The sequence below is a fragment of the Dendropsophus ebraccatus genome, chromosome 12 (genome assembly GCF_027789765.1).
Source record: "Dendropsophus ebraccatus isolate aDenEbr1 chromosome 12, aDenEbr1.pat, whole genome shotgun sequence".
Classification (NCBI taxonomy): domain Eukaryota; kingdom Metazoa; phylum Chordata; class Amphibia; order Anura; family Hylidae; genus Dendropsophus; species Dendropsophus ebraccatus.
Window position 1 is genome coordinate 31,918,568 of NC_091465.1, and position 20,099 is coordinate 31,938,666.

Below are 20,099 nucleotides of genomic sequence, written 5' to 3' on the forward strand. Positions count from 1 at the left end.
TGGATAAGTGAACAGGTGATAAAAAAAAACATCCGTAATATGTATGTAATGAGCGAGTTCATCATATTGACAATCATAATCAGTTACAGCCGTTATTCCATGCTGTGTGTGCACTGTCTGACAATTTCCATTTACTTTAAAGGTAAACAGCAGATTAGAAGGTAATCAGCAGATTAGAAGAATTTAACCTGCTGATAGTTCCCTATAGTGCATGGGGAGCTGAGGATGAAGGTAAGTCTTATTGCCTTCATTCTTGGTGCTGTTCCCATGCAGTTTTAATGTAGTGCTCCGTACGGTAAGGCTGTTTGGAGCACTACCCCAACTCCAGAGTGCCGATCCATCCCTCCCCTGCCAGGTCTGCTCCATGATCATTAGTAGGGGATGGCCGGTTGGAGGCACACTGGGGCTCTGTGGGTTGGGCTATGCTCCGAACAGCCTTAAAGGAGAAGTCCAGCGAAAATTTTTATTAAAGTATTGTATTGCCCCCCAAAAGTAATACAAATCCACAATATACACTTATTACAGGAAATGCACATAAAGTGCTTTTTTCCCTGCACTTTCTACTGCATCAAGGCTTCACTTCCTGGATAAAATGGTGATGTCACAACTTGACTCCCAGAGCTGTGCGGGCTGTGGCTGCTGGAGAGGATGATGGCAGGGGGAAGCTCAGTGTCCCTTCAGTGCCCTGTGTCCCTCAGTGTCCCCCTGCCAGCATCCTCTCCAGCAGCCACAGCCCGCACAGCTCTGGGAGTCGGGTCGTGACATCACCATGTAATCCAGAAAGTGACATCACCATGTTATCCAGATCTAGGAAGTGAAGCCTTGATGCAGTAGTAAGTGCAGGGAAAAAAAGCACTTTATAAGCATTTCCCTTAATAAGCATATAATGGTGATTTGTATTTTGGGGGCAATACAATATTTTAATAAAAATTTTCACAGGACTTCTCCTTTAACTTACGTAGCGCTACATTAAAATTTCACCGGAACGGAACCAAGGATAAAGATAAGATACATACCTTCATCCTCAGCGCCCCATGCACTATAAGGACATATCGGCATGTTCTATTTGTCTAACCAGCTTATAGTTCCCCTTTAAAGGTGAACATTTTTATAATATTTATAATCGGCTGGTGACTACTTTCAGGGCATTTCCTGCATGTATAAAAGTTTTCCCTCTCACATTAGAGTAAAAACTTGTATATGTGTGAGAATTGGTCACTAGCTGACTACATTCAGGCTTTAGATGATATAAATGGTTTAGATTGGGTCCGTGCCAGTCTGTGCCCAGATACATTGCTGATATATCTGAGTAAATTATAGGGTAAATGTACCCATGCCTGTAGAGCCTTCCAACTCACAACCTGGAGGAAAGACAAACAAATTATATGCCAGAGACTGAAAACATCTCACTGGATGTCTGTCTTTCCTACTTTTACTGTCATTCCCAAACAGGGGAGGTCAGATCGGTCCACGCAGTTTAGTTTGTGCTCCCATTGTTACTACAGAAATCGGATGCATATTCCGCTCCGTTCATAATAAAATGCTGGGGTCTGGCCTGACAGGTGGATGACAATCAGAGAAAGATCGCTACAAGTGCTGGGGGGCTTAGGGGCCCATTGGAGTAACATGATCTGTGTCTGCCGTCTTCTTATTTAGTTGGTCTCATTGGGAAATATCAAATGTCATGTGAAGGGGAAATATTCATAACTATCATGAAGAATAAAGAAGAAGCCATAATTATTCTGCTGGTGAATAGAGATGCTATATACTCACATCTTCATGTACTCTAATTACATGTTATTGTAAACCAGCATCCCCTTAAGGTCAGGAGCTTGCAGACTGTCCCTAGTGAGACGTGGAGAGAAGACGTGTTAATAGCTATGTTTATGGGTTTGAAGAGGGTTAACCTGTGTTAGCTTCATGTTCATGCCCTCTCCATATAATGTAACAAAATCATTTTGGGCATTAGCGCTGCGTGACTATTTGTACAGCTTTTTTTAGCCTTTAGGTTGTTTCGCTGCGTATTTATGGCCTAAAAATATATTTCCCCAATATAGTTCCATCATTTTTTTCCAAATTTGCTAAAAAACTTCTTAAAGGTGGCCATACACCCTCAATAACTGACAGCCAAGTGACCACTTATCTCTCCTGTCCTCCCAATACACAAAAACATTTGGCACCCCCCGCCACTCCTGCAGCTCCCCGCGGCCCATAGGTGAGACCATAGGAGATAGCGGCGATCTGAAGCCGCCACTCCTATTGCATAGAGAGACGGCCAGCAGACTGTCGCTATCATTAAAGTTTTATTCAACTTGTTGAAAGACAAGGACCAGCCCACATCGTGTATGTCAGATGATGGTTGTCTTTTAACACCAGCTATTACACCAAGCAATTATCGGCCGATAATCGGCCAAATACAGACGATATTCACTTGGTGTAATAGAGCCTTTAGTCACAGTCAGACTCCTTTGGCCGCAGCTTATCTCTCCAAGAACAAAGCAGTCAGGCAGTGATTTTCCATCACATCCTATCTCCACCGACATAAGTCCTATACAGCCCTATACACCTTATAGTGACAAAAGTTTAAGGGGACCTTAACAGTAATAAGCAAGGCCCCCCTGTCATCAGGATAAACTCTTTATAGACAATGAGTTGCTCTGATACACAGTCTGTTGCCACTTTCAAATACTTCAAGGGGCTACAATAAAACTTGAATTGCTCCCCCATACAGAAGTGAATGGACCTTGAGTATGCTCGGGGTTTGTCCGAACCCTAGCGTGTGGCATTTTATTACTGGTGGTTACAGAAGTTGGATGCAGCCCTAAAGCTGCATGGAAAACATAGATACAACCATAGGCTAATGGTTATCAAATGCTACACGCTAGGGTTTGGACAAACTCCGAGTGTGCTCAAGGTCTGATCATCTCTACTTCCATATACTATATACAGTGGCAGAGAACGGCCCCATTACATGTCATAGGGTGCCTAATCAGCTATTGGATATTGTATCTGTGCACGGATTGACAGCCCATTTACTTCTATGGCCTAAACATAAACAGCTAGTGACTATGTTTGGGTTATTTCCCACATGTATATGAGTTCTTATTCAGACTCTAAACTGCTAGGCTTCTAGTTAGTATCCCTTTAAGTCTTTGGAAGTTATATATATGTTAAATATTTATGCCAGTGTTTACTGATACAGTTCACAGCTTTTCCGAGCGGCAGTCGTGTCACCTCCAGGAAGCCTCGTCTCATCTGTATTCTGCATGGTTAAATCACTAATCTTTAAACCACTGTAATGCTGTGTATAAAAGGGATAACTCCCCATAGCTGATGACAGGTCTGTCAATCCCTGCTTTCCATGTAGTAATATATGAAGGAACAGGCCCACCCGTCACTGACCCCGCGTCCTCCCACATACGCGCTCTACAATGGAAGGCTTCCAAAAGTAATTTGAATTTTAATACAAATCGTTTGATCCCATCACAAAGCTACAGTTCTTGGTGTCCTTGGATTTTTTTTGGCTTCTCATATCATGTTAGCAATATGGTGGTTTCCGGACTACTTGTACACTAAGGGAGGCATTTATTAAGTCCGGCGTTTTTTACGCCGGACTTAAAAATGCCCCCGCAGCTCCGGCGGTACGGGGATTTATGTAGAGGCGGACTGCCTGTACATAAATCCTGTGCGCGCCGGTGCGCACCGCCGAAAACCTACGCCAGCTGAGGACTGGAGTAGGTTTTCGGCGTAGAATTGGGCGGAACGGATGATAAATCGCGCGGACTCTGAGTCCGCGCCCTCCGTTCCGCCCACTTCCCGCCTACTTTCCGCCCCCTTTCCGCCCCCTGGCGTACTCGGCGGAAAGTGCCGATTTGCGATTATTTTATTCGCAAATCGGCCATTTGCGTATAAAATAATACGCAAATCGGCACTTTCCGCCAAAAATCATCCGTCCGCCGGATGATACATGTGGCCCTAAGCCTTTTAACCATCTATCTGTCATTGACTGACGCGTGTGATCATTGTGTATGTGAGTAGTGCACGGGGTCACCAGGCTGTATGGGGGGCTGTCTCAGAATAGACTTTAATATTCTTAATTTGGTGACTAAGCAAAGCAGAGGGCAGCAGTCACCAGTTGTCAGGTATGATCGACCAAGGCATTTCCTTCTTTTGTTTGGACAGAGGAAGAGCCAAACTTTTCAAAAACATCAGATATAGGACTGAAACTGCAATATAGGACTGCAACGTCATTGATATAATAACAATAGTGAATAGTATGGCAGAGTTATTACTGAGCTTAAAGGGGTTATCCAGCGCTACAAATACATGACCACTTTTCCTCCTACTATTGTCTCCAGTTCAGGTGCGGTTTGCAATTAAGCTCCATTTACTTCAATGGAACTGAGTTTCAAAACCACACAATATTTCAGTCAGTATTGTGGTCCTCATATTGCAACCAAAACCAGGAGTGGATTAAAAACACAGAAAGGCTCTGTTCACACAATATTGAAATTGAGTGCATGGCCGCCATATAACAGTAAATAACTGCCATTATTTCAATACAACAGCCGTTGTTTTAAAATAACAGCAAATATTTGCCATTAAATGGCGGCCATCCACTCAATATCAACATTGTGTGAACAGATCCTTTCTGTGTTTTCAATCCACTCCTGGTTTTGGTTGCAATATGAGGACCACAAAACTGACTGAAATATACGGTGTGTGAACCCAGCCAACTGGAGACAACAGTAGGGGGAAAGTGGCAATGTTTTTGTAGCACTGGATAACCCCTTTAAAGGTTCTGTGGTCTGAATACAATGAAAAAGTCTACTTTTGAGAAGAAGGTCAGGGGAAGTCTTAAGGTGCCCATATATCTTCAAAACTGTATGCCAAGCGGTCTCCCGTCCTCCCTATATATAGGCACATTCATCACACCTGACCAGTTAGTGACCGGTCATGCGCTTTTTCTGGCATTCACTAATAGGCCTTATTCCTATCAATACGCCTTTTTATGGAATAATCAATGCTGCGCTCCTGGTTGGCATCGCGGGATATCGGCAGTCAATATGACGGCCAGGCTCCAACTGTAAATAACTGCTCTGGGTAGATTAACCTGTTGCTAGAAATGGGCAAACCTCAAGCACACTGGGGTCCATCCAAACCCGAGCGTGCAACATTTGATTACCAGTGGCTGAAGAAGTTTGATGGCTTCCCTTCCTGGAAAACATGGATATAGCCTATTGCCTATGGCCTATGGCTGTATCAATGTTTTCCAGGACTCCTTAGGGCTGCATCCAACTTCTTTAACCACCGGTAATCAAATGTCGCACACTCAGGTTTGGTCAAACTCGAGCATGCTTGAGATTTGCTAATCTCTACACGTTTGGCCTACAGTTATCTTTCCCATCCTTCCAGTACACAGGAAAATTTGCCACTGCTAAATGTTAATGTGTTCCCTATGTAGGATGGGTAACCCACAGCCAGACAGCTTTAGTGTCAGCTTATCCCTCAAGAACAAAAGGGTCATGCAGTGAAAAACATCAACACTTTTCTCCACCTACATTATTTGTCAGTGAAGCACCGGGAAGCCCCCATGCACCTTATACTCTTGGTGGATTTGGCTAACCAAGGGTAGGTTCACACATAACTGATCCGCTGCCGATCTTTAACTGTCATTTTCAATGAGATTCCATACTATGTAAACGTCAGCCCCCTTACCCCCGCGGTCCGGTACATACATTACCGGCTCCTTCCTCCGGCTTGCTTCAGGGGCTCCTGGCGTCTGGATGTCCTCCTCAGCCAATCAGTGCGCTGCAGTGGGGCAGCACACTGATTGGTCATGTGCCAGGAGCTCCTGAAGCAAGCCAAAGCACCTGGTAATGTATGGACCGGGCCGGGTTTGTGTGTGTGTGTTAAGGGGGCTGCCTTTTACATGCCGCTGCGAGTATGGAATCTCATTAAAAATGACACTTAAGTATCCGCAGCAGATTTCGCTGCAAATTCACACTGTGAACTCCGCTGCGGATGCGTTGTGTGTGAACCCACCCTTAAAGCAAGTGTGCCATCAATTACATCTCTACTATTTTTTACCCTAATTGATCGCTGCTGATACAGGGATGCTGGTGTTGTGGTACTTTTTAAAAAAAAATTGCTGTCCTATTCCCGTGCTTGGTGCCGGTCTTTTCCCGAGCACCGGCCCAGTCCGGAGCACTAGGGGCAGGCCCGCTGGCCCCCAGTGTGACAATCCCCCCTCCCCTCTGTGACATGGCTCCATTGATTCGTGCCATTGGCATCCCCACACCGGCGCTGATCGAAAAATTGCAGCAGCTTTGTTCCTGGTGGTACATTCACTTTCGGTACAGGCCAAATCCATCTATGATTATCAAATATAGATAGATGAGAATATTACATCACTCTTTGCAATTGGTCTTCCAAACTTTACCGCCATGTAGCAGATAAATCCCCACTGTAAAGCAAAGTCATTTTAATGAAAAGCTTTATCGAGTCGGATTTTGTGCAGCTTAGTAACCGAGGCCTTAAGTAGTGAAGATGCTTTGTTCCTTTTTCTGTTGTCTGTATTTTCTCCTAGTGAATGTATTTTCCTGCAGCGACTCCATCTCCTTTTTGACTGTGTGTTTGTACAAACTTGTATGAATGAATACTTTATAATCCACCTGCGGAGCCTACGACTGCGGCTTTGTAATTAATGTTCAGAGGACATTACAGACGTACACCACAAAGCCTACAGCCCCGGAGTTGCTTGGTGTCAGTTTCCAACAACACAACAGGCACAGAGCGTGCAGTGTTTTCTGACTCCTCTGTTCTTTGGGGGGGGGGGGGGGGGGGGGGGGGTTGTGTGCACTTATTAGTTTTTTGAATAAAAAGCAAAGTTCAAAAAGCAGATGCACACACACCGACCATTTTGCCTCTGTTTATTCTGCAGAATGCTAAGACTGCCCTTTGACACCTAATAATAATACCCTAACTAAAAATGTTTACCTGCCCCCACACTGTGCATACTCCTAGCAATGATAACAATATGATAACAAGTATTGGAGCCTGGGGGTCATAACTCAGCCATTGGGCAGCTGTTTTTTGATGCTTTGTAGGTAGATTAGGATTATATAAAGGAACAGGTGGGATCCAGTGGTATACACCTGGAGCATCAATGTACTTATGACCTAGTACATATGTAAATATTCTTCTAAATTCATAACTATTGCCTAAAAAAATAAAAATCTACTTTAGCTGTATTGTATGTTGAAAGGGAAACTGATCTATTTAAGCTCGGGCATTTGTAAAAACAAAGACACGTCTGAGACACAGCCTTTTTTGATCCTTTCTTTTTTTAGGTGTCTGGTGGTATAGTAGAAATAATATAATAATAATAATAATATATAATATACTAATAATAGTAGAAATAATAAAGAAGCAATACTTACCTACCCCAAATATCTGCACCTGCCACACAACTGCTTCCAGTCCTGCACGTTGACGCCAGTTCCTGGAGATGTTGCCCTCGCCAAGAGCTGATTACTGGGGCAGTTCTTGCAGGGACTAGGCATCACTAGAAAATAGTGGCGGCTGAAAGCACGGGAGCTCAGGGTAGGTAAGTATTGATTCTATATTTCTACACAATGTCAGGCAACTATAACAATTTTTGACAGCATATCTTAAAGGAGAGGTCTGTCCCTGGCTAAAATTTGACAGGTGTCAGAGCATGGACGAACATAACAACCAATCCTTACTTACCTCTCCCGATGCCTGCAATCTGCTGTGTAACTGGCCCCAGGACCGCCGCCGGAAGGCATTTTCGCCTGAGTTGGACAGCCCGCTCAACCAATCAAGTCTGTGTTGTCGGCTCCGTAGCTTCATGTCCTGGTAAAACGCTGTTCGGTTCCGTGCGTAAGGCAAGGGAAAAGCTGCCCTCTGCCTGTCAGCGTGATCTTCGGGGGGGGGGGGGGGGGGGGGGGGGGACGCAAAGGCAAAGAGGCCCATTAGAGGCCTTATAGATGTCTTAATTTAAAGGGGCCTGAAATGATGACAGACTCCCTTTCATAATTCACTCAATAGAGTGAACATCTGTGAAACACATGGGGATTCCAGGCCTTGAGATCGGGAAATGTAACTCACCGACAATCGCTTCCAATCGACAATTGAGCCTGAGCAGCTGAGCAGTAATGTGCTGCTGCCAGATCACCAATGTATTTATCATCAGATTACTGGGGGCTATCGGTTTCCTGGTGATAATTGGAGAAGAACCGATATAGCTAGGACAATAGATCAGAGCAGCAATTAAAACAACCAGACGGCTGCTGTATAATGTATTTGCACTAGGTGGAGTTATCATATAAGAAAACTAGACCTAAGAAAGATAAGAAGGAAAACACTAAAGGGATTGTATCAGGGCAACGACTTGTGTCTATATGCCCCATTATCCCTGGGAGTCTTATGCTTGGGACCAACTCTTCTATGTGCTGGAAAGAAGAACTGAATTGCAATAGTGGCTACTACATAGAAGGCCATTCGCAGAAATAGCTTCAGTGTCAGACTGGAAAACTTACAGTAGATGAGTCTGGGTGCCCAAATTTACATAAAGATATTACCTATTAATTTTATGGTGAACAATTTCATATACTATTAGAGTACCATATGAAAAATGTGAATTTTTGTGTAACTGTTGCAAAATGGCAACTCCCATTATGCCTGGACAGCCAAAGTTATAGCTTTGGCTGTCCAGGCATGATGGGAATTGTAGTTTTGCAACAGCTGCCCTATCCCTGGGCTAGTCATACAAGGGCCATGGGGTATTAGTAGGCTTTAAAGGGGTTATCCAGTATTAGAAAAACATTCCCACTTTCTTCCAAAGACAGCACCACTCTTGTCTGCAGTTTGGGTGTAGGTTTTGCAACTCAGTTTCATTGAAGTCAATGGAGCTCAAAGCGAATGTACCATCAGTACATTCGCTTTAAGAGACCCTAAGAGACATGGCGGGGGGGGGGGGGGAGGGCGCCGTCCGCCGACCCCCGTCTGCTAGCACCCACCCCCCCTGCCGGCTACCTAACAGCTACAGTCAGGGCCGCCATCAGGGCATTACTACTGGTGCAGCCAGTGGCGTAGCTATAGGGGTCGCAGCGGTCGCCTTGGCGACCGGGCCCCTACGCTAGGGGGGCCCGCACGGCCCCCCTTGCCACTTGTTTTTGAGCATCCCGAGAAGCTGCGGCCGCGCAGCTTCTCGGGATGCACTGATCGCTTCGATGTTCCGCCCGCACAGTGAGCGGGCGGAACATTAAAGCGAGCAGAATACAGGAGCAGGACCTGTCAGCGTCCTCCTCCTGTATTCCCTCCCATAGGCTGCCGGCACTTCATACCAGCAGCCTATGGGACGCCGGGATGTGACCTCTCCGGCAGGCGTGATGATGTGACGTCATCACGTCTGACGGAAGTCCCGTCCCTGCAGCTCGCAAGATGGAGCCCGAAGAGGAGGAAGAGCTGCTGCCTGCACAGCGCGGATTAGGTGAGCATGATGTTTGTTTTTTTTAGGGGGCACCTCTGGGGGCATTATTAGTATATGGGGGCACCTCTGGGGGCATTATTAGTATATGGGGGCACCTCTGGGGGCATTATTAGTATATGGGGGCACCTCTAGGGGCATTATTAGTATATGAAGGCACCTCTGGGGGCATTATTAGTGTATGGGGGCACCTCTGGGGGCATTATTAGTATATGGGGGCCCCTCTGGGGGCATTATTAGTATATGGGGGCACCTCTAGGGGCATTATTAGTATATGAAGGCACCTCTGGGGGCATTATTAGTGTATGGGGGCACCTCTGGGGGCATTATTAGTTCATGGGGTCACCTCTGGGGGCATTATTAGTATATGGGGGCACCTCTGGGGGCATTATTAGTATATGGGGGCACCTCTAGGGGCATTATTAGTATATGAAGGCACCTCTGGGGGCATTATTAGTGTATGGGGGCACCTCTGGGGGCATTATTAGTATATGGGGGCCCCTCTGGGGGCATTATTAGTATATGGGGGCACCTCTGGGGGCATTATTAGTGTATGGGGGCACCTCTGGGGGCATTTTTAGTTCATGGGGGCACCTCTTGGGGCATTATTAGCTCATGGGGGCACCTCTGGGGGCAATATTAGTATATGGGGGCACCTCTGGGGGCATAATTAGTATATGGGGGCACCTCTGGGGGCATTATTAGTATATGGGGGCACCTCTGGGGGCATTATTAGTGTATGGGGGCACCTCTGGGGGCATTTTTAGCTCATGGGGGCACAGCAGGGAATCCTACATACAGGGGACACAGCAGGGGATCCTACATACAGGGGGCATCCCACACAGCACAGTTACTATGGGAGCCTACAGGAGGGAGAAAGGAAAGGAAGCTGCTAGAAATGTGCGGAGCCTAAATTGTTTGTCTCGCAGGTTCTGAAAAGATGAAACATATCTGGAAGGAATCATCATGGAGGACTGGGCCGGATGGAGAGGAAAAGGGAAAGTGACGCCTCAGATCAAAGAAGACGTCACCTGTGTGACACTTTTCTTATTTTGTAGAACATCATTTAGCATGGGTGCCCCGAGGTGACAGCTACTACATTATCTGTACTCAGAGATATCACTGTGTTATCTGTGGTGTTACATAGGACTGCAGTTGACATCTACTACATGATCTATACTTAGAGATATCACTGTGTTATCTGTGCTGTTACATAGGACTGCAGGTGAAATCTACTACATTATCTGTACTCAGAGATACCACTGTGTTATGTGGTGTTACATAGGACTGCAGGTGATATCAGGTGATTTCTCCAGGTTGCAGAAGTTCAAACTTCATCATGCCCTGCTGACAGTTTATTATGGGAGTTGTAGTTTTGCAGCATGTGACTCTTCAGGTTGCAGCACTACAACCCCCATCGATTCCAACTGGCAGTTTATGATGAGAGTTGTAGTTTTTCAGCTGGAGAGTCAAAGATTGGAATACAATGATTAGACAATGACACAGTACAGTCCATTAATTATAGGGGGCAGTAGTGCAGTACATAAGGTGGAGGCAGTGACAGTGCATTAGAACATGGTGGCACATTAGAGTAATTGGATATAACGTTAGATATGACTTTGCCTGATCGGGTGAGATGGGGGGCCCCAAGCTAACATTTTGCACCAGGGCCCATCAGCCTTTAGCTACGCCCCTGGGTACAGCTGTCAGGGGCCCGAGCTCAAACAAGGATCCAGGGGGGCCCGGCCATCCAGCCTCCCTGCATACAGGCTCCTGACAGCTGTACCGCACAGGCAGGAAGCAGTAGAGACACAGGGCCCCCTCCCCCGCCCCTCACTATCTCCTCTTCCTGCTTTCACTTGTGCTGGGATGTCGGAGAAGGAGGAGGAGGGTCGGGGAGCCGCTGTGTGAGGAGAGGGACTGCAGCACCTGGGACCTAGAGCTTCCCTGGTCAGAGTAAGTGTGTGTCTGTGTGTTTATATATACATGTATGCTGGTGTCTGTGTGTTTATATATACATGTGTGCTGGTGTCTGTATACATGTGTGCTGGTGTCTGTATGTGTGTTTACATGTGTGCTGGTGTCTGTGTGTTTATATATACATGTGTGCTGGTGTCTGTATACATGTGTGCTGGTGTCTGTATGTGTGTATACATGTGTGCTGGTGTCTGTATGTGTGTATACATGTGTGCTGGTGTTTGTATATGTGTATACATGTGTGCTGGTGTCTGTATACATGTGTGCTGGTGTCTGTATACATGTGTGCTGGTGTCTGTATGTGTGTATACATGTGTGCTGGTGTCTGTATGTGTGTATACATGTGTGCTGGTGTCTGTATACATGTGTGCTGGTGTCTGTATGTGTGTATACATGTGTGCTGGTGTCTGTATGTGTGTATACATGTGCTGGTGTCTGTATGTGTGTATACATGTGTGCTGGTGTCTGTATACATGTGTGCTGGTGTCTGTATGTGTGTATACATGTGTGCTGGTGTCTGTATATATGTGTGCTGGTGTCTGTATGTCTGTATACATGTGTGCTGGTGTCTGTATGTGTGTAAACATGTGTGCTGGTGTCTGTATACATGTGTGCTGGTGTCTGTGTGTATACATGTGTGCTGGTGTCTGTATACATGTGTGCTGGTGTCTATATGTCTGTATACATGTGTGCTGGTGTCTGTATGTCTGTATACATGTGTGCTGGTGTCTGTATACATGTGTGCTGGTGTCTGTATGTGTGTATACATGTGTGCTGGTGTCTGTATGTGTGTATACATGTGTGCTGGTGTCTGTATACATGTGTGCTGGTGTCTGTATACATGTGTGCTGGTGTCTGTATGTGTGTATACATGTGTGCTGGTGTCTGTATACATGTGTGCTGGTGTCTGTATGTCTGTATACATGTGTGCTGGTGTCTGTATGTGTGTAAACATGTGTGCTGGTGTCTGTATACATGTGTGCTGGTGTCTGTGTGTATACATGTGTGCTGGTGTCTGTATACATGTGTGCTGGTGTCTATATGTCTGTATACATGTGTGCTGGTGTCTGTATGCCTGTATACATGTGTGCTGGTGTCTGTATACATGTGTGCTGGTGTCTGTATGTGTGTATACATGTGTGCTGGTGTCTGTATGTGTGTATACATGTGTGCTGGTGTCTGTATACATGTGTGCTGGTGTCTGTATACATGTGTGCTGGTGTCTGTGTGTGAGATCAATTCTAGAGAACTGGCTCATATACCCCATTTTCCCCAGTGGCTTAAAATGTAACCACTGTTATACAGTTATAAAATTGTAGAACCTAAATGTGAACAAGGTGCAATTCAAATAGACACTTACTTGTATAGCTGCCTCTTGTGCTCTGTATGCAGTGCATTATATTCACCCTTGCAACGTACAATTTATAGCGTGTCTACAAGCCCAGCGGGGCTCATTATGATGGAGACTAAAACTTATACAAGAGTGGGGTAGGGGTTCCCCTGTATTCAGAATGCTGTTGAGTGCTAGGCAATGCCCCATCTGGGATTATTGAATTTCGAGGGTCTATGCAGAGCAGGATAAAGACACCTCTGCTGCACAAACAGGATTCCTAGAAAGCATTCTCACCGCCATATATTCGCTATCACTGGCTTGGGTGAGCTAAACTAGTCTGCCTGGGGGGGGGGGGTGATTTGTATATGCTCACTAACATGGGACAGCCTCATTATATTAGCCTTATCAACATATTCTATGTTAGTGAGCATCCCGGGGGGGGGGGGGGGGGGGGGATATTGGTGAACATATACAAATCAAACAGCCCCCCAGACCCTCGAAATTCAATAACCCCAAACGGGGTATTGCCTAGTACTCAACAGCATTCTGAATACAGGGGAACCCCTACCCCCGCTGGGCTTGTAGACACGCTATAAATTGTACATTGCAGGGGTGAATATAATGCACTGCATACAGAGCACAAGATACAGCTAAAAAAGTAAGTGTCTGTATGGTGACATTTAAATTGCACCTTGTTCACATTTAATTTCTACAATTTTAAAACTGTATAACAGAGGTTACAGTTTAAGCCACTGGGAAAAATGGGGTATATGAGCCAGTTCTCTAGAATTGATCTGAACCAAATTATACCTCCCAGCAAGGCGTGGGTTGAACACACAATTTTTTTTTTATTAATGTGGGGGGCCCAGACACTTTGGTTGCATGGAGCCCCGAAATTCCTGATGGCGGCCCTGGTTGAACATGAATAGAACGGCGCTGGCGTGGGGGAAGCCAAGCCGCGGTCCTTTTCTTGAACCAACTCTCGTGTCTGGGCACATTGTGATCTTCTTCCTCCCCTCTGTGACACAGCTCTATTAGAATCAATGGGGCGGGGGTATCCTCAACTTCAACTTGGGCAGGTGCTCGGTAAGGGACTGACCCTGTGCGCGGGAATCGGGAATGGGGCCGTTTTTATCATGTTCAACATTTAGGGTACAAACCCACTTGACGTATTTGCTGCATGAATCAGTCTTAAAAATAAGCAGGCAAAACGCAGGTTGGCTTTATACAATTGTTCTGCGTTAAAATACTCAATTGCGTATTTTTGAAGCGTGAAGCTACATGCGTTTTTTGCACAGTTTGTTAGCAACTGATGCTTTGCTAACAACAAGCTTCACGCTTCAAAAATACGCAATTGCGTATTTTAACACAGAACAATCGTATAAAGCCAACCTGCGTTTTGCCTGCTTATTTTTAAGACTGATTCACGCAGCAAAAACGTCAAGTGGGTTTGTACCCTTAATGCGAATGTACCTGATGGTACATAAGTTTTAATTTCAAACCACACCTGAGCTGACGACAAGAGCGGTGCTGCCTAAAGAAAGTGGCTTCTAATGCTGAATAACCCCTTTAACCCTTTCTTAGTCTCAGAAGAATACATCATCACTGAGTAGCAACCTGACTTTTCCAGTCTTAGCAGTAATCTCAGAACCTATAATCGCTGACTTGTAACCTCTCATATTAGGACAATCAGACATCAAAATATTTTTTAAAGTAAATGCAACACAATGTATTTACCCCTACTTCTAATTTTGATACTTCTCCCATGACTCTGACCTCTGACACCTGACTCCTGACTCTGATATGTGACAGTATCAGTTGTACTAATTTTATATTTCCTTGTGGGGGCTTTATTTCATATTCAAGAACATCAACCCCCTTTGGGACAGTGCTTTTGCACCAAGTCTTCTTATATTATGTTAAAGTTAAAAAAAAAAAAAAACCCTGGGGGGAGCTGCAGTCCATGGACAGATGTGGCAATCTTTGTGGAAAAAAACAACATGTCCTTATTTCTTAACCTGACAACTCTTTTATTTAAAATCACATGATGCTGAAAATGACAGACCCCCAACTCACGAAGAGTCACCCTCCAGCACTCAGGCGAAAAAAAAACCCCTGTGGAGGAAACCTTGAAGAAGCCATGGCTGGAGAGTTGCCCCTCCCCTAGGCTTAGAGGGTAATACCAATATAACACAGTTTATGAATTTGTTCATTTAATCGGATTTACAGATAACATAACAGTAGGCTATAAATATACTACACCAGATGTAAGAAAGATCTGGATGTATAATCTGTCATCTTATTAATGGCTAGGCGGTGGTAACTCTTCTCTTTTACAGGTTCTAGTAGTCAAACTCTTGGTGGAACCTCCAGATTACATCAAAAGTTGGAAAGAGTAAAGTAGTCAAAAAGAAGAAGACCGCAGCAGCAGCCCTGGAACGTGGATAGGTAATGTATATCGTCAGTCGCCGGCTGCGCACCGCTATTACACGTAGCGGTGCAAGGTCGGCTCCCGACGAAAATAGGTCCAAACCTATATCAACGATCAGCCGATGATAATCGGCCGAATCGTTCGATTATCGTTCCGTGTAATAGTACCCTATCCCTTCGAATGCTAAAAGATTAAATGTAGTGATAGGCCGCACCCATACAACGGTTCTTTCTGGTTGTAAATCAGAAATCTGATTTACGGACAGAAAAAGGGCCCATTGATTTCAATGTGGTCATCGACACATCGTTTTTTCCCCAGTGATCTGTTTGCAAAAACGTAGGACCTGCATTTACAGTATATTGTCAATAGAAGCCAATGGGTCAGTTTAAACAGATGCGCTCTCCCCCACTAGTATATAGCCCCCCTATGTGCTCCCCCACAGAAGTATATAGCCCCCGTGCGCTCTCCCCCTATAGTATATAGCCCCGCTGTGCGCTCTCCCCCTGTAGTATATAGCCCCCCGTGTGCTCTCCCCCAGTAGTATAAAGCCCCCCTGTGCGCTCTCCCCCAGTAGTATATAGCCCCCCTGTGCGCTCTCCCCCTCTAGTATATAGCCCCCCCTGTGTGCTCTCCCCCTCCCATATAGTATAACATACAAAAACACTTATACTCACCTTGGTCCGGCGTCTCCTCTTCTCTTCCCTCTTGTGGTAAAACTGCAGCGGTCACAAGAGGCCGCTCTCCCCTGTCCTGGCACCGTGACGTCACTCTAGCGCTGACACCAGAGGCAGAGAGCGGCCTCTTGTGACCGCTGTGGCCAGTGAGGGGTGACTGACAGGGAGGGAGACAATTGCTCCCTCTCTGTCAGTGCTGCTGCATGGTAACTATGAGCGCTCGCTACCAGCTGGCCTCCGCAGTCCCGGTTGAGGACCCCTGCTCTATACGGTAGTTAGCTGCCATACTGTATGTCCGACTGTTATTAGGCTTCTCTACTATATGTTTCCCTGTAGTTAGGCCTCCCACACTATATACCTTCCTTCCTTCTTACTTCTGTAGTCCTTTCTTGTGTAGTTCTTCCACCATACTGTGTACCTCCCTCCCCCCTTTGTAGTTGTCCCCCATACTTTATACATCCCCCTCTGCAGGTAGTCCCCATACTTTATACCTCCCTCTCTGTAGGTAGTCCCCATACTTTATACCTCCCTCCCCCTCTGTAGTTGGCCTACCTACCCCCCCTCCCCATATTCAATGTCCCCTATTGTGCATTTTCTTGGCACTCCTGCCTCCCCTGCAACTTGTGCTGAGCAGGTGGGGGCGGAGCATAACAAGTCTGGTTCTGATGCTCAGCAACCAGTGTCAGGGATTTGATCAGCTGACTGTAAATAGGGCTTATATTTGAAGGAGGGCTTATATTTCAAGCCTACTCCAAAAAGCCTGTCAAATGAAACGAGGCCTTACTTTTGGGGTAGGTCTAATTTTCTGACAAACAAGGTTCACACACTTAAAAAAAAAAAAAAAATTAATTGTCGCAAAAATGCATCTTAAAAATTTTGTGTTTTTACAGAGGGTTTTCAATATGGCTTTTCCCAGTCTTGTTTCATTTGTAAAAGAATAACCAAAGTATGTCATGCAAGTTTTCTGAGAAGCGTGCTGCTTTTTGAAAACACGTAAAAAAAATAGCAAAAAATACAAAAAGAAAAACAAAGCAAAAATAAAAATGTAAATCAAACCTTATATGTGTAGCTAACAAGATGCTGTAGAACAACAAGTCCCAGTGTGTCCTCCCAACAGCATGCAGGAAGCTCCCAGCAATAATACATAGGTTACCTGCACCGAGCCTGCACATGGTTCTGATATCTGCATCAGATAATCGTCTGCGGGTGATAAACTATATTCAGAAGCTTTATTTACTTTCATCCTTACTAAGAAACGTCAGAAATAAGAAGCTTTTACCGGTTCTCTCTACATGGCTGAGCAGTGAATAATGTGGGAAGACCCCGGCTCCCCTCCCAAAGCCTTAGTTAAAAATTATTCAATGAAAAATTCCTGGCCTGGAAAGCAAAGAGAGAACACTACTGTACCAGGCAAAGATTTTCACCAACAATCCATAACCCGGCCAAGGCGAGAGATAACAGACGCTGACAAACTCTCTCTGAAAAACAGCTCATTACTAGCGAAGCAGCCACTACTCCAAAACTTTCTAAGAGGATCCTAATATCACCGTATGGAGATTAGGCCGCACAATGGAGTCTATCACCTCCTGGGGATACTGCCTACCCTCCCAGGCTGGGGGATTCTGCTGGAACTGAGGTAATCTTTACCCAATGTTATAGATATCTATTATACAGACAGAAAGGATTAGGTAATTGCAGATAAAGTGGCTCCTATCAGTTGATTTGGCAGCATTGTATCGCCACATAGGCCGTGTGGTGGTATACGCTGACCCTTGTGTATTATGTTACAAGGAGTCCTGTACACTGCATGTATCATGACTGCCTAGGACTCTTAAAATTCTTTAAATACATGTAGACGTCATCCAGGCGAGCGTATCATATCCTTGTTTAACTATATGTATCCTGGATGTAACACCCAGGTCCTCTAGTGGTTCTTCTAGACCAGTGTTCCCCAACCAGGTTGTTGCAAAACTATAATTCCCATCATGCCCTGACAGTGGGAGTTGTAGTTTTGCAACAAACTGAGCGCCACAGGTTCACAGGTTGGGTAACAGTGTCCTAGATCGATATTAGTTTTAATGTATATACTTGCACTTGTATGTGTACCCTGTCTATAGGGGGTAATCCCACCCTGATTATGCTTTGTTTTGAGTAAGCAGCATATTGTGTAATCATATCAGACACATAGTTAAAGCTCCTGGACCCCTAATCTATCACGTGCCATTTATATAAAACTGATATCTTTTTATGGCGGAGGGACCTTAGGTGAAACTGCTATCGCTGCACCCCCTGATAATTTATCAGCATTGGTTTCAGTAGGTAGCGCTTGGTTTAGAAATGTTGAAAAACTCTGATAATTACATTGTAAATTTACTATCCCAGCAGACTGGTATTATATTGCTGTGTTTACCACTGCTCCATGTGATTGTACTTTATAGTGCATGCTGATTTTCTTGCTGTACCCTGATATTCTATATATGCCAATGTCTTGCATATATCAGGCTTCGAGCCATTCATGCATGGAAGGTCACCTTGGACAGGTGTCATTATTATATTTGAAAATAATTCCTATTTTTGGACTGTGACTATGTAGTGAAATTCCGTTAGATGCATGCTGTGTCTGTGTACTGGACGTGTGCAGTTGGATCAGTGGATGAATGTGCTGTACAGTATAGATAGGTGACCTGAGTGTTACATGGAAGTCTTGGAACAGAACAGGAAGATATAAATTAGAAGAGGAATTTGAACCGTGTCACGGCGTTCCTTCTCACAGCTGCAAAGAGCGGGAGATATGGAAATCTACAAGGCTTCTGCTGCTCTCATACATTTCTTTGCAGAATAGCTGCACACCATTATTATAGTATTTTTTAGCTTAATACTGAGATTTTGAGTCTATCTTCATCTATCTTCAGCAGTCCCATTGTGTGCCTCTTAGTGAATCTGGATGGGGCGAGGCGTTATTTAAAACCATCGTACATGTACCTTAAAGGACTATCTTAAAATACATTTCCCCCATTGTATTCCCCCCCCCCCAAAAAAAAAATTGGCTCTGCAAGAAACTCTGTAAGTAATAAATTGGTTTTGCAAATAAAAACAAACAAACAAACAACAACAAAAAAAAAAACGCTGTGATTGTACAGAAATATGAAATACTCTACTGAAAACTTTCTTTGTGACGTTTTTCACCCTTAAGTGGTGTTTTATTTGGGTTAGTGGGCACTTTGCTAAATGCAGGTTTGGCTTTTTCTCCCATAGACCTCAACAGATTTTTTTTTTTAAAGAAATAGTAGACTTCTATAATGGGTAAAAAACATAAACAAATGGCTTTTTTTTTTTTTTTTTACATAAACCTGAATTGTAGAATGAGCCAGATTGTTAAGATTCGTCATAATCTCCTCTAATTTGAAAAGGATGGCTAAAAAAACAAACCTAAAATGGAAGTGTTAACTATGATGTTGCCAATGATGCCTATTACTTCCCACAACGGTATAGTGGGCCATTGTTTTAAATAAAAAAGTACCTTTTTTTGGAACGTGATCTCATCTAGTATCATGTGATGAGAAGAATGGCTGGGAGTCACACATCTCTATAGCCGCTCAGTGGCTACTGTGACTCACCAATAAGGAAGTGCTGGTGTTTATTCAGGGAAAATCAATAGGATTACACTTTAACTGGAGAAGCTTTGCACTGCCAGTCTGTGACTTCTCTGGCCTAGATAATATTTGATGGTTAGAGTGTCGAATTGACATGAGCTGACTGTGTCTCCTAAGAACATGGACGACTTACTATCTGCTTGTGCCCTGACTGTGAACCTACTATGTAATGTCCTAATATGTTATATTACATGATGATGAACCATACCATCAATGTCTGATATAGTACAAGTCCAATGACCCTAACTAATGCTCTGAATAAAAAGGGCAAAATAAGTGGTAAAGCTCTGCAGAGTGTTACTTTGATGCCAGCTGTCAGTCATTTCACACGGAATCATCTCTGCGCTAATTCCATAGTGTGAACGGGCCCTTAGCTTGAGTCTCCACAAAAAATATTATTGCCCCCCCCCCCTGGTAGTCGCTGGAACGCATACTCACCGCAGCTGATCAGTGTCCCGCGGCGCGGCTTCGTTCGGGTCCTGCGGCGCCGTTCAAATCCGCTGCACGATCACATCCG